Genomic DNA, 13,720 nt, shown 5'->3' on the forward strand with positions numbered 1-13,720 from the left:
AAGTCCATTGAGTCGCAGTTTGTTGGCGCTGACGACGTGAGTAAGCAGTGATTGGTCTGAGTCACTGTTTTCATGGGGAATCTCGCCAATCAGGAATGGACTTTTTGGAAGGCCAAACCCTTGCCACTTGAAAGCAAGCTACACTAAATCTGTCAAAGGTATCGAACGTTGGACGTGAGAGCACATACTTTTAATAAGGCATCAAGATTGCCCCGTTTATAACTTGAATAACTTGTACTGCAGAAAAAACATAATGAAATAAAAATAGGATTTTCACAAACATCCTAACAAAGGTTCTGAGCAAGAATGGGTATTTTGAAAACTACAATGACTGAGCAATAGCTGTTTTATTTTTCTACTAAAAAAGCTATGTAGTGAGCAGTGAAGGATTTCGGACATAGCCTTTTTGGTTTCTTGGAGCCAGTGGGTACTTCCTGTTTGCAACGTTAGAGGGGAGGGGTGACTCAGTTCAGTTCTCATATATAGTCAATGAGTGCACTAAATAGAGCATTTGCCAATTTGCCAAGGTATACAAATCTAAAATTTCAAAAGGTCTCCAAAGCTCTCTAGATTGTTGAATATAGACCACAATGCATTGTGTTTGAGCAGTTTGTCGTTTAAAAAAGTGTATGTAAATTAATTTTTATAATCATCAAAATTGTCATCCTCAGAACACAGCTGATTCGTAAAGTCTTTGTGCAATGTTCATATTTGTTAGGTTTTCATCTCAATGACTTTATATTTATTTTATGTTTAATTATTTAAAAACGTTTAAGCCCTGTGACTGGCTGGCGACCTGTCCAGGGTCGTCTTTGCCTAGCAGTAGCTGGGACAGGTTTGGGCAACCCCAGGACCCCGAAAGGGCTAAACGGGGTCTAGAAAATGGATGGATGAATGAAAACTTTGTTTCTATTCCAAAGTAATATCAACCTAACAACTACTTTGCAAATTAATTTTGTTTTAGGCTACCTTTGTTTGAAAATATGTTGTTCAGTGAGATATTCAAGTCTCACTGTTGCTGTTGCAACACTGAACAGGTGTAAAGCTGCTGCAACACTTTTGAAGAGGCACAACCCACAGAGGATAAAAGGCGGACTTGTTCTAATAAATATAAACCGGATTCTGTGAACAGTCGTATTCAAACAAGGTTAAAAAAAACCTTTTTTTGTACTTAAAGAACTCATGAAATCATGCTGGTTCCTGAACAAACTTAGATACTTTCGTCCATGCCAAACTTGTTGATAAAGCAAATCCCCACTCAAAGATGTATTGAAAATTTTTGTCTTAACCTTTCCGTGTGTAGATGGTTAGCTCAAATATTAGCTCAGGTCTTAAGAGGTCGAAACATGGCTCTGCATTAGTCACTGTGAACAATTAACTAAGGACAAACAAAAAGGTATTTTTCTTTTCCACTTAACGTTATGGCCTTGTTTTAACCCTCACAAGTGCATACAGACTGATTCTGCAGATAGTAAAATCATAGTTTTATATTACAATCCACATTTTATGTCTAAACTGCCAGTTTTTCCATGAAAAGGTTGTTTAGCACAAGGAGAAATTTTTTTTTAACTTCTATATTGAAACACATTTGAAAAGTAAAAATAGCCAATTGCAGTATACAAACCAAATACTGGAGAGAAGGTTAGGTAATCTTTATTCCAAAATAAAATGATTCAACTTTACAACAAAAATAAACATCAAAAGTTGTGTTTTGGTAGTTAATGTTTTGCATATAGGCATGCGCATTTGAGAAAAAGGATTGTCCTCTGTGTTTGCAGAACATTTATTTTCTATAACCCCTTACATCTCGTGTTCCAAGTAGGAAGTACCCACTGGCTCCAAGAAGCCAAAATCTCATAGACCTCTGTTGAAAAGAAACAGCTATTACTCAGTCAGTGTATTTTTCAGAATAACCATTCTTACTCAGCACTGTTTTTAACATGTTCTTGACAATCCGATTTCTTTAAATTATATTTTTCTGTAGTGCAAGTAATTCGAGTTATAAACTGACCAAGATGAGGATGCAGCTCTATCAAGAATAGCCCTCTGAATGTTTCCACTATTTACATCTAACAGCTCCCACTCAATCTAAAGGTGCTTAGGTTTAGTTGAGGTAATGTTTGTTTGGCTAGATGGGCCCTGCATTTACTTCACCACACTGAGCGGAGTGATTACAACTGGCTCTGCATGCTTCAGGAAAAACCTGCCCACTGACCTTCTCAGAAGTGCAATCTAGTGTCCTGTAAGAACCTGCCAGAAAGATTTCCACTTATTGAGTCAACTTCCTCCTTGTGATTGTTGTGACAGAAGTAGTTCAGTTAACTAAAGTGAGTTGTTACCAGTACGGTTATGAAAGTTTTAAAGCTGCTTTAAAGAAAAACATGCTATCTCACATTTCATTAAACGGCACTCAATGTAGATGGCTAATTGAATAAATTAGCTCAGTGGCCTAGTGGAGGGGTGTACACCCTGAACCTATGAGGTCATGGGTTCAAATCTATGCTTGTGGTCATACCAAAGACTAAAAATAGGACCCAATCTGTCCTTGCTTGACACTCAATATTAAGCGGGTTGGGTTAGAGAGTTAAAGAAGCACATTGATTCCGGAGTGCATTCCCCCAGGGAGTTTGTCCAAGAAATTTTACACACCAGGTGTGTGAAAATCAGTGGGACTTGAACTCTAAATCACTTTCCTTTCAGACCTTTGAACAATCCTGTACTACTAGTTGTATGTGGTGCACTTTAGTTACACTGTAACTTTAATGGAGATCAGAGTGGTGAGAAGAGAGTTTGTTTGGCTGATTCCCACCTTCCCAAATAAGGACCTTCTAGTGCTCTTCACAAACATTCCCTTCGCTCTTGTTTTGTTCCTCACGTTTTTTTCTAGTCTGATACTGTAAAACACCGGTAAAATGCAAAATTCAGCACAAACACAACTTGAATGGCACATATTGCCTTAATTTGAATTCCAGTTCAACTTTATTCAGAGATCACCTTTCCTATTATACAACGCCTCAAAGTACTTTACATAAAACACAACGAAACGCGGAAAAAAAATGATAATAATAATTAAAAAAAAGAATCAGTCCATGAAATCAACTCACTTTTCTTAAAACCCTTCTCAGTCAGGCTATTCCACGGTCCGCATTAGAGCAGAGCAGTGGTCCCTAACCTTTTTCAGGCAGTGGACCAGTTTAATGTCAGACAGTATTTTCATGGACAGGTCCGAACGGAGCATATGTTGACGTTTAATATTTTTCAGCTTCCAGGTTAAAATGCTACTGTTTTTTTTTTTCTTTTGCAGATGACGAAGATTCTATGAAGGAAAATTGTTGATTTGTAGCAGTTGTTTCGGATTTGTAAAAATTCAATAAAAGCGACCTTAGTGGTACATTTTTTTTTTCATTAAATGCCATCATAACACTGAAACTCAACCCAGTCTCAGATAATCTTTCAGAGAAAAAAGATTTTTCATATTTTGTTTTTACATAAATCCTGATTCAATATGTATTTTTTTTAACACAGATTAAACTGTACTAAAGTATCTTAACAGCTGCCTTCCTAATTCACCCTTTTCTCCTTTATACAAGTTCCCTCAGATCAGAAAAAACTTCTGTTGGCAACTTTATTTGATTTAATCTTCATTCTCTTTAAAATGTTTGCAGCTGTTTTAGACCTAGACTTTTGATGAAGATGAAGACATTATTGTGGACGCTAACAACCAGACGTTAACTTTAGCCGCGTCCAACTTTCAAAGTGTGATGGATAAATAAAGCACAAAAAAATGCCTCAACCGCCATAAAACTGGTATTTTCTAAATATAATAATAGACGTTAATAGACGTTAATTCACCATTGTTATTATTTGCATATGTGAAATATTGAGAATCAGGCATCGCATATCAAGCAGAGCAGCTTCTGGTACAGGAGAACAACTGTCTCAATAAATCCATATATCGAGGAAGACTCCTTGTTTTGTCTGTAAACATCAGTTTTATTTTTCTTTGAAGTCAGAGACCCCTGTTCGGGTTCTTCACTGGCTTTTTCTCCCCAAAGAAACGTTCCAAATACGTTTTCTTTTTATTTCATTAGCTTTTTAACTTTGGAGTGCTAACTTAGCGATCTGAACAACTGCTTAACGTCACGTGATGTGACAAGACAGACGAATGTGGTGAACATAATCCGGTAGTTTTTCAAAATAAAACTTCCTTTAGTATCAGAAAATAAACAAAATGGAAATAATCAAAGTTAGTTTGTGCATTCTGTAAATCCTCTGTCAGTCCTTTGCTTTCTGGGAGGGTCCTGCAGTAGCACCTGCTGCTGGGAATAGGTTGGGAATAATGGGTGGTTCACATCAGTGTCCTGAAAAATCTAAAAAAGTGACTTGACTTTCTGAACGTGTTGCAAGACGTAATGAAAAACTTGATACCGGTAAATAAAGTTGTTTTTTTTTCCAAGCCTACAAATTGTAGCTACTGTTATAAATTGATTCAATGCAAATAATAGTTAAGCTGCTGCTGATCACTGTTTAAACCCTCAGTGCCGTCATTTTATTAAACCAAAGGAAAAGACAAAACATTAGCAATATCATGAATAACTACAAAACATATCCCAACTCATCTTGGATACACTTGAACACCATATATCTTCCAATAGTTTATTAAAAACTAAAAAGAAAGCTGATGAAGCTGATGACTAGAAAGATGATGGGTAAACGGGTTTTATTTGGCAGTAAAATATGGTATGGTACCGCACTTTCAGGAGCAGAGCACAAAATTGTTTCATATGACCATGTACCCTCTGTCCGGCCACAGTTCTGCTCTTTCTTTCCTTGTCAAAGGAGAGGATTAACATATCGGGGATAGCACTTTCATGCACTTCTCAACCTCTTCCACCCACCTTTGCGCAATGGGTCCTTGGAGACTTTTCGACTGCGTTATTACAGATCGGTGCTTAACCCTTTAACACCGGAGCTGGCGACAGGAGATAACACAATTTGAATTATTGTAGCTCTTTAACAGGTTTTGCAATTAACATACAGTAATTCCAACATATTTTGAAAGCTGGGGAAAGCAGCTATGCCCTGATATGCAGCACTTTACTTCCAAGGTTCCTTTACTTCTGTGAAGTGTTGAATATCAGCACAAAACAGTTTTTCTCCGCTTTCAGCATGCATTGGAATTATGTTAACCCTTGTGCTATCCTATGACCCCACCCTTACATTGACGTGTTCTCCCTACCACGACAAAGGTGGATAAAGGTGAAGAGGATTTCATGCAATCCATGGACACCAGTGAAGATCACAAATCATTGAAGAAAAAAGGTTCAGCGCACTGTCTAGTGGGTCCAGATGACCCAACTCCCAATGTTAAAGTGCCTAGGATAGCACAAGGGTTAATTGCACAGAAAGTCAAAGAGTTATGGTAATTCAAAAGAGATTGGCTGCTATTGGAGACTGGCGTCCATTTGTCTTGACATCTCGTCAAAGCCGTCATTTATCAGAAATGGGGATCAATAAAAGATGGGCCACTACTAAATATATGGTATTTCAAAAGATAATTTAATATGTTATGTGACATTGATTAAAAACTACAAAAAATCCAGAAGTTCAGAAGATTTTTTAAAGTAATTTATGACATATTAACCTTAGTTGTGAGTACAAGTTTTAACTCCAGTGTTATAACTTTAGGCAAATGGAACTAGCCATTTTATTACACCCCTACTCTTCTCCTGCCATTCTTTACACTTCCATTGTTTTGTTTTGTTTTCTTTCTTTATCTGTTTGCTTAAGCATTCGCTCGACAAACACTAGTGTGCCTGAGAGAAATCTACGTCTTGTCTGACAGCTTACCACCATGTGTACCCAGGCAGATCTGCGCTTTGTAATCTAAAGCTGGTCCTCAATGCACAGGCCTGTCTCAGCTCTGAGAGACTGCTGCACAGGGAGGGAGACAAACACAGATAAACAAACATTGCCAGAGCACGATAGCTGGAGTAAACTGTTAAAGTTTTGCTGCATCACTGGTCCCACTGGCCCTTGATTGCAATTATTTACTTTAGGTTGGGGCAATAAGATAGGACCTCTAAAGCTAATTACACCCGCAAGCCTTGTTTTGTTTAAAATGTAGCTCTTCTATTTCAATACATTGTAGACCGACATAAATTGTTTTTTTGTTTTTTTTACAGTGGTTCTAGAGTTTGGACTGTTTTAAATTGTTGAATAACTGCTATGGAATCAATCTTCAATTAGAAAATGCAATATTGATTCATCAAATCAATGAACTGAATTTCTTTTGAAGACCCACTCCAATGAAAATCGTGTTTTTGGTGTTTTTTTGCATGTTCTTTTGGCATTTTTCTCATAATGGAGGACTTAAGCTTAAAATTGCATTTCTGACGCTCACAACTCAGATGTGAATTTCTAATGCACTGCAGCTGCTCTGCATGAAATGGTCACAGTTTTCTTTTATTTTAGCTAAAAACGGCATCATCATGATTTAAAGACCTCTGGGAACACTTTTACAAAAGAAAAAAAGATGATCACAGCGATTAAAGCGATTTCTTTTGTTTTGTCAGGTAAAATAAATTTTCTGTTATTTTTTAAGGAAAAATTCATAATTTTAGTTAAGAAAGTTCCACCTTTGTTTTAAGGTGATAGTACAGATTCCTCACTGCAAAAGATAACAACAGTAAGAGTAATGTAAAGCTAACAAAAAATCTGTGGCAGCCAACAGAGAATGAACGAAGCCTTCCTCAGATGTACAGCAGTTTGTTCTCTGCTGAATTGTCAGTGCCAAAGCACCACCACAGTAAAAGTATCAGAACTGATCCACTGTGTACTGGGAGGAGAAAAAAGCAAAATAGGAGCATGATGACAGCCGGTTGTCAGCGGAAGAAGCCTGGCTTTGTGTTGTCACAGATGCACACAAACACTAACTCTACCGTGCAAACAAACACAAGGTATGTCGTGTCACGACAGCGTGATTGCAGCTGTTGCAGATCTATTGTGCACTTTGATAAGCTCTCGGACTGATGTTTGATCACTAAAATTGTAAGAGGGACAGAATCTAGGTTGTACGACGATGTACAGTAAAGCACTGTGTGTTTAAGTCATCAGTAAAAAATCCTGCTTTCTCCAACGTGATTTAGGCAAAGCAGGATGTACAGGATTAAGAGGTTATGAGCCTGACACTCTAGAGAGGCCAGTCTGACACTGCGTTTCAGAAGACAGAGTCAAATCTCTGCTGGAGCCTAACTCAGCTACTGTTGGGCAGAGACAGGGTACATGCAGGACAGGATGCCACTCTGGCGCAGGGCTGCTCAACCACACATACTCACCTTTACACCTAGGGACAATGTAGAGATACAGTACCATCAACCTACGAAAGATATTTTTGAACTGTGGAAGGAAACCAGAACTCCCAGATAAAACTCATACATACACAGGGAGAACATTTCAAACCCCACGAAGTAAAGACACAGCTGGAATGTGAACCACTACACTAGTCCATCTAATTTATATGTTGTTTAATTGTAATAAACAGAACTAATAAAAGTGGTCCCTTGTTAATTGCAGGAGTCACGTTCTGTTTTATTTTTTACAATAAAATATAGATGTTTTAAGGCTGTAAAACACTGATTACACACTTAATATAGAATGAAAGCAAAGATCTGCTTGCAACCAAATAATTATGTCACTCTGGCAAGCTGAACTTATTCTGTGCGGGAGATTGACTGACAGTTAACAGCCAGTCAGGACACAGAACACTGTAAGCTGTATATAAATAAAAAGCAGGGGTCGAGACCATTTTTGCCATAAAAGATGTCACATTGTGGAAAAGGTTTATCCATTTCCGTTTCAAAAATGTACCTTAGTGTGGACGTAGTCCAGGAATTTTTGTCACGTGTTTGGACCTTCCTGAATTGGATGCAAACCTAGAAGTATCAAGCGTTGCAATTCTTTAAAAGACCACTGGGTACTGGTTGCAGACATTTATTTTAGACTTCCATATTATAAACTCCTCGTACTCACCAGAGTCCAAGGTGTGAAGAATTCCAAGGTTTATTTTTAAAACAGACTGCTTTTTGTTTCACTATTCTTAGAAATGACTATAGGTCAGAGTCTGAGCCACGCTTTTAGTGAAAAATCATTAACCTGAAAACAAAAGTTGAATATGATAATGGGAAACATGTCTATACTTGTAGAACAGAAGCTACTTAATTGCTCGTACTTGTTTGATGTTTGTAAGATGTTGGGAGGAAATTCCCATTAGGATAAAGAATGAATGCTAAAAATTAAATAATAGAATGCTTTATTGTTCTACTTTGCTTCTCAGGATTCTGATAAAGAACATCAATAGTGAAATAAATGCAACCTTTGACACACTTCTAAAGATAACACCTGCTATATGAAATGCCACACGTACAAGATGTTAGCACTTTCTAAGTCTGACTAAGCTTCTTATTCGTACCCACAGAGGCTTCATCTGCACAGGTACTCGTTCATTTATCAGGTTTCAATGGAATAAATTGGTACCCTGATCTTAGAGAAGGTGCTTCTTTCTGGGTCAGCAGAGATTGGATCCACACTTTAGGCAAAAGAGTACAATAGCATTAGATAGAGCACAAGGAGTAGAGTTACAGTCGACAGGGTTGATGTGCTATTGTTTATGTTTTTCTCAGTTTTGGTTTCACATTATTGTTTTTTACTGCTTGATCCCTTTCCAAGAACAGTGAACTAGGGTTGTGGATTGTTACTTAGGTTGCGATCCGATTCGATTCACCAAACAAGCTTTACGATTCACAGATCAAACCCCGATTCTTTCATATATTTATTTTATATAATGTGTTTCTACAGTTGCTGTCTTTTTACTGGATGTATTATTTTGATTATATATATTAAATGAACATCATTTATACCTTTATATAGAAAAAGAGATAAAAATTAACAAAACTGATTAAAACACAAAGATTTCACTGGAAAGAAATGTTGTTTGTCACTTTAAACAAGTTTTTTTAGTCAACCTTGTAAAATTCAGCAGCAACAAAAACAGCAAAAAAAGAAACATCACTGTTGTATTGGATCGTTGAATAACAAGTCCTGAAAATGTTCGCCCCAGTTTTTCCATCCTCAAAGTTCTGCAACACTTTACATTCTAAAACATTGCATATTGGTGCAAATCTAGTATGAGAAGCCGCTCGTCAATCATCCAACTCATGTTGATTACGTAATCACTACTGTGCAGAGCTGTGCAAGGCTGCTTTTCTGCATTGTAGAATCCGCTGGAGTGACATTATTTGCATCAATGGTTGAAGAGTTACCGTAATTAAAAGAATGTAAACACTGGAGCTAAAGGTTTGGTGTTAAAGTAAATTCCTTTTTTCAGAACTTATTTCAATAAGCAGAATTTCAGTTTCATTTTTTCAACCACAGAAAACACCTGACAGTTTTACTTTGAAAATTGGAAGCTTCACCGACTTTATTTTGAAGATTTGTTTACTTCTAGTGACAGTAGCGCTGCACAGTCAATTTTTCTTTGTTTGTAAACTTAAAATCTAACACTATTTTGCATTTAAAGCAATAAATACATTTTGCCTGAATTGCATTTTACCACACTATTATATTTAAAATTTATAGAATTTTCTCTCTTTTTTAAGCTCTCATGATTCAAACCGTCATAGAAAAACAAGTCTGCTTGCTATTGTAGATTTTTGTAAATTTTTCAAACTGAATGGATTCTGTACAGGAGACACGGTCAACATCCAGTCAGGATGCAGAACCCACCGTTGTAGTAAAAAAAAAAAAGCATGAAAGATTGGAATATAGCAAGGGAACACTATACTGGCTAGATCACTATGTTCTTCTTGAATCTTGTTTATGTTTAGATGACTTTCCCTAAAGCCCTGTTGATTGGAAGATTGATTTACAATTTCAAAATGAAAAATGTCTGAATTGAAATGATCTAGTCAATAACTAAACCCCGAAACTGCCTGAAAAGCAATAAGAGGGAAGCTAAATGAAAATCTTTCATTTAGAAAATTTAGAAAGTCAGTTGTGTAAATACCTCCTACTGCAGCCAAGTGCAAGCCCAGAGGTCCATCCATCAAAGCATTTTCCACTTGGTCCGGTTCAGGGTCACAAGGTTGCTGGAGCCTATCCAACTACTATCATGCTGCCCCAAGGTCCAAACCAGTAAATTATAAGCGTATTTCCCTAAAATGATACTCACTATTCCAAAATCTCTTATGACCTTTATGACACCAGACTACGCTTTTGAGGGTTCTCCGTCAGCTGTAAAGCATTTCATTTGTTGCCACCAAACATTAAAATTCATGAACAAGTTCCAGAAATGAAAAGAGGCTTTTCCCCCACAGTTACCACAGAGCGGACTTTTTTGCAGATATCAGACCTATCGGGCTCACAGCTGTACGCTGAGCCCTGTGGTGTAAATAGGCAGCACTGTGAGCGCTACGATTCTTTTTAAGCACAAAGGAAAGTATGTCAGAGCAGAGAGGATCTGGTTTGTATGGCCGGGGGCTTAGCATGTAGCTTAGGGACTGCAATGGGGAAAAAGTTCTGTGTAGTGACAGGATTATGTGTCTGTACCTCAGTGAGTGTGTGTGGGTTACTTTAGCAAAAAGCAAATGTCTCCCTTCCTCAAAATAAGATTCATTTTGTTGTGGTGCATTTGAACAATTTTGGCCTAATAGAACCCTTCTATAAGAGACTATAAAAGAGGACAGGTACATTTTTTTATAGGTTTTAACAAAGAAAAATGCAGATTTATTTCTTAGAAGCTAACAACTTTAAAATGTGGAGATGAATTATCTAAATCCAGCAACTGCAACTTTATCTTGTTTTCACCGGAAACATGTAGGCTTTCTTCCAAAAAGCTTAATCTGCCTTTGCTTATCTGTTTGCGTTTTCTTGAAAGGATTTTCCTGACAGGTCTGCACATCTTCCATGCACCCTGACTGCTTTGTCTGTGCAGCTCAGCGTTATCATCAGCAGAGCCTGTTGCACAAGAGCTGGAACTGCAAAGTCGATCTGCGTTTCAGCTTTAAATTTCAGCTTCAATCATGGCAAATATGCTTCAGGGAATTCCCTCATGCCCTATTAGTTTTCTTTGAAACCTAAATGCTTTTTTTTAATTACTATGCTTTTGCAAAGAACGAATAACAGTCAAGCAAAACCTTTAAGTGAAATACATTTTAACCAACAGTTTTCAGAGACCAGAATTCTTACACTTTTCTTGGCCCCCCAAAAAAAGAAACACATTAAAGCATTAACACTAAATGACACCTATTTCTTCTACATAAAGTAGAGTATACATTGTCTAAGAACATTCAACAGTCGTTAAACTTTCCAATTCACTTCAAGTGTGTAAAGAAATGGGTTAACTGGAAAAATACCAACATGACAAAGACCAATATATCAATTCTCATATGAATAATATAATGACAGTAATCCAGATAAATTAACTTAGAGTTAACCAGTGGCTTAACTTTTTTACTCAAGCATTTTGACCCTTTACAAAACAAGTGGTAAAAAAAAATGTTTTAAGTGAAAATATCATCATCAGTATAATACTGTAAGTATATATTGGACTATTATGAGCAACCTGTTGAGAAAACTTTTTTTGTTTTGTTTTTGTTTTTTAATCACATTAAAAAAAAACTTTTAAAGAAAAAAAGAGTAAAGAAAAGGAAAACTTTTAAGGAGTAAACCATTAAGAACTGAACTTTCTCTCTTCATTGTGTTCCAAACAGGAAGTATCTGCTGGCTCCAATAAGCCAAAACCATATAGACTTCTATTGAGAAATAAACAGCTATTACTCAGTCATTATATTTGTCAGATTAACCATTCTTGCTCTGATAATTACCATGTTTTTGCTAATTATAATTTTTTTTCACAATATTTTTTCTGTATTGAAAGTTATTCGAGTTATAAATTGGTGAATCAGATGTCTCACTGAAAGTTTGCAGTCTCGCGTTGAACGTTCAAAACATTTGATTGATAGATTCTCCTGAGCCCTCTTTCAAGTTGTAGGGGTGTGGACTTTTAACAAGGTCACTCAGGATTGGCTATAGTGGTTTCTATAGATATAATGACTCAAGGCCCGTACACACCGGGACGAATATTCGCCAGGCGTTATTCGCCAGCGTTTTTCGCCACGTTTTTTGTGTTCACACCCAGGCGATTTTCGCTGACGATGAGCCAAGCGAACATGCAATTTCATTCCCTGACATTAGATGGCGCTTAATGTAAACAGAAATACTCCTGTACACAAGGTGGCGCTGCGCAACTTTACGCTTCTTAAAGTTGCTTTTCACTCAGAAGAAGAGAGCAAGTATTTACGCGCTTGTCAGAATAATACAAAGAAAACATGAATATTTCAAGCATCAGTTGCTCCAACTGGTGCTTTGTTCGGGGATATTTTAGAATGTCCGTCATTGTTTCTTCGCGGCAGTGTAGACGCTACTTGGCGTCTATCTTCTTCGCTGGTATGTGTGCTCAGCAAGGCAGTTTTGTGTTTGAGCGCCCCCAAGTTGTGTTTTACTGTAGCTTCAGAAGCTCCAGACACGTGTGCAAAAGCGCCATTCTCATTGGTCGAATAGATTTCGACGCGAGGCGTCAAAAAAAAAAAAAAAACGAACCAGAGGCGTTTTTTTTTTTTTTACGCTTTGACGCGTGGCGTTTTTTCGCGTCGGTGTGCACACTCACATTGGTGCCCTTTGTTTAGTCACGAGGCGTTAATCGCCGGCGAAATTCATCCCGGTGTGAACGTGCCTTCAGAGTGACTTAGACCTTTTCTGCTTATTGACGATGTCCTGACTTAACATGGTGACGGCAGTATCTGAAAAAAATGGCGACTGAACTGAGTTCATTTCATTTTTGGTTGATGTCACACTCACATGGCCTAGTTCCCATGTACAGTCCATTGGGTAAATATTAAAGTTGATTACGTCAATCATAGCTCAACCTCAAACAATTTGTCATTGAAATGACTGTTGTTTTTTTTAAAAGATATAGAGAGGTATATTTTCCTCTTTTTAAAAGTGGAACTTTTTTTTTTACTTGAGTAAACAAAAACTGTTTTGATGGCTTGACAGCTTACCATTACATCTGTTTGTAAACAAGCTTCAACCAGGAAGTTCAAGTGTTTTCTTATAAAGCCAGAGTCCTAGACAAGGACCTATGTAGGTCAGTTTAATAAACCTAACATTTTATGCCAAATTCAAACCTAAATTATTCATACATTTTATGGTTTACAAAAGTATTGTTTTGGTCATATATCAATTGTAAAACCAAGAGCCAAACTTCAGACAGTATTTTTTTTTTATTGTTAACACCACTGGTTTCAATGTCTTTTTTGACACTTTCTTTTTGTTTTGTTTTATTTGAGCTGACAAACCTTCTTTTGAAAAATAAAATAGTAATAACCTGCCATAATAATTCCCTGCTTGTGGACAGTAAGACTGAAAAATACTTCATGATTGACATTTTACAGTAAAAAAAAGATTGTATTGTTTTTTCTATTGAGAAATAGGGTTGACAATAACAGCTTAATATATTTGTTAGAATCTGCTGGTCACTGACTTATTGTGTCACAAAAAGTAATTTACTTGAAGGGGTTTTAAATAAAACTTTTTAAAATAAAACTATCTCCCTTTTCCTAACTCAAGCTATTACCCAGATGCCAGAAAGACTATTACCTAC

The 13,720-nt window shown here is 36.9% G+C and overlaps 1 protein-coding gene across 1 annotated transcript in view; it reads left to right on the plus strand.

The window, feature by feature from the left end:
* cerk (ceramide kinase) overlaps positions 1-13,720 on the plus strand; it is a 49,616-nt gene that overhangs the window by 1,239 nt on the left and 34,657 nt on the right. The gene's annotated exons all lie outside the window — the stretch shown is intronic.

Source organism: Oryzias latipes, chromosome 23, assembly GCF_002234675.1.
Source record: "Oryzias latipes chromosome 23, ASM223467v1".
Lineage (NCBI taxonomy): Eukaryota > Metazoa > Chordata > Actinopteri > Beloniformes > Adrianichthyidae > Oryzias > Oryzias latipes.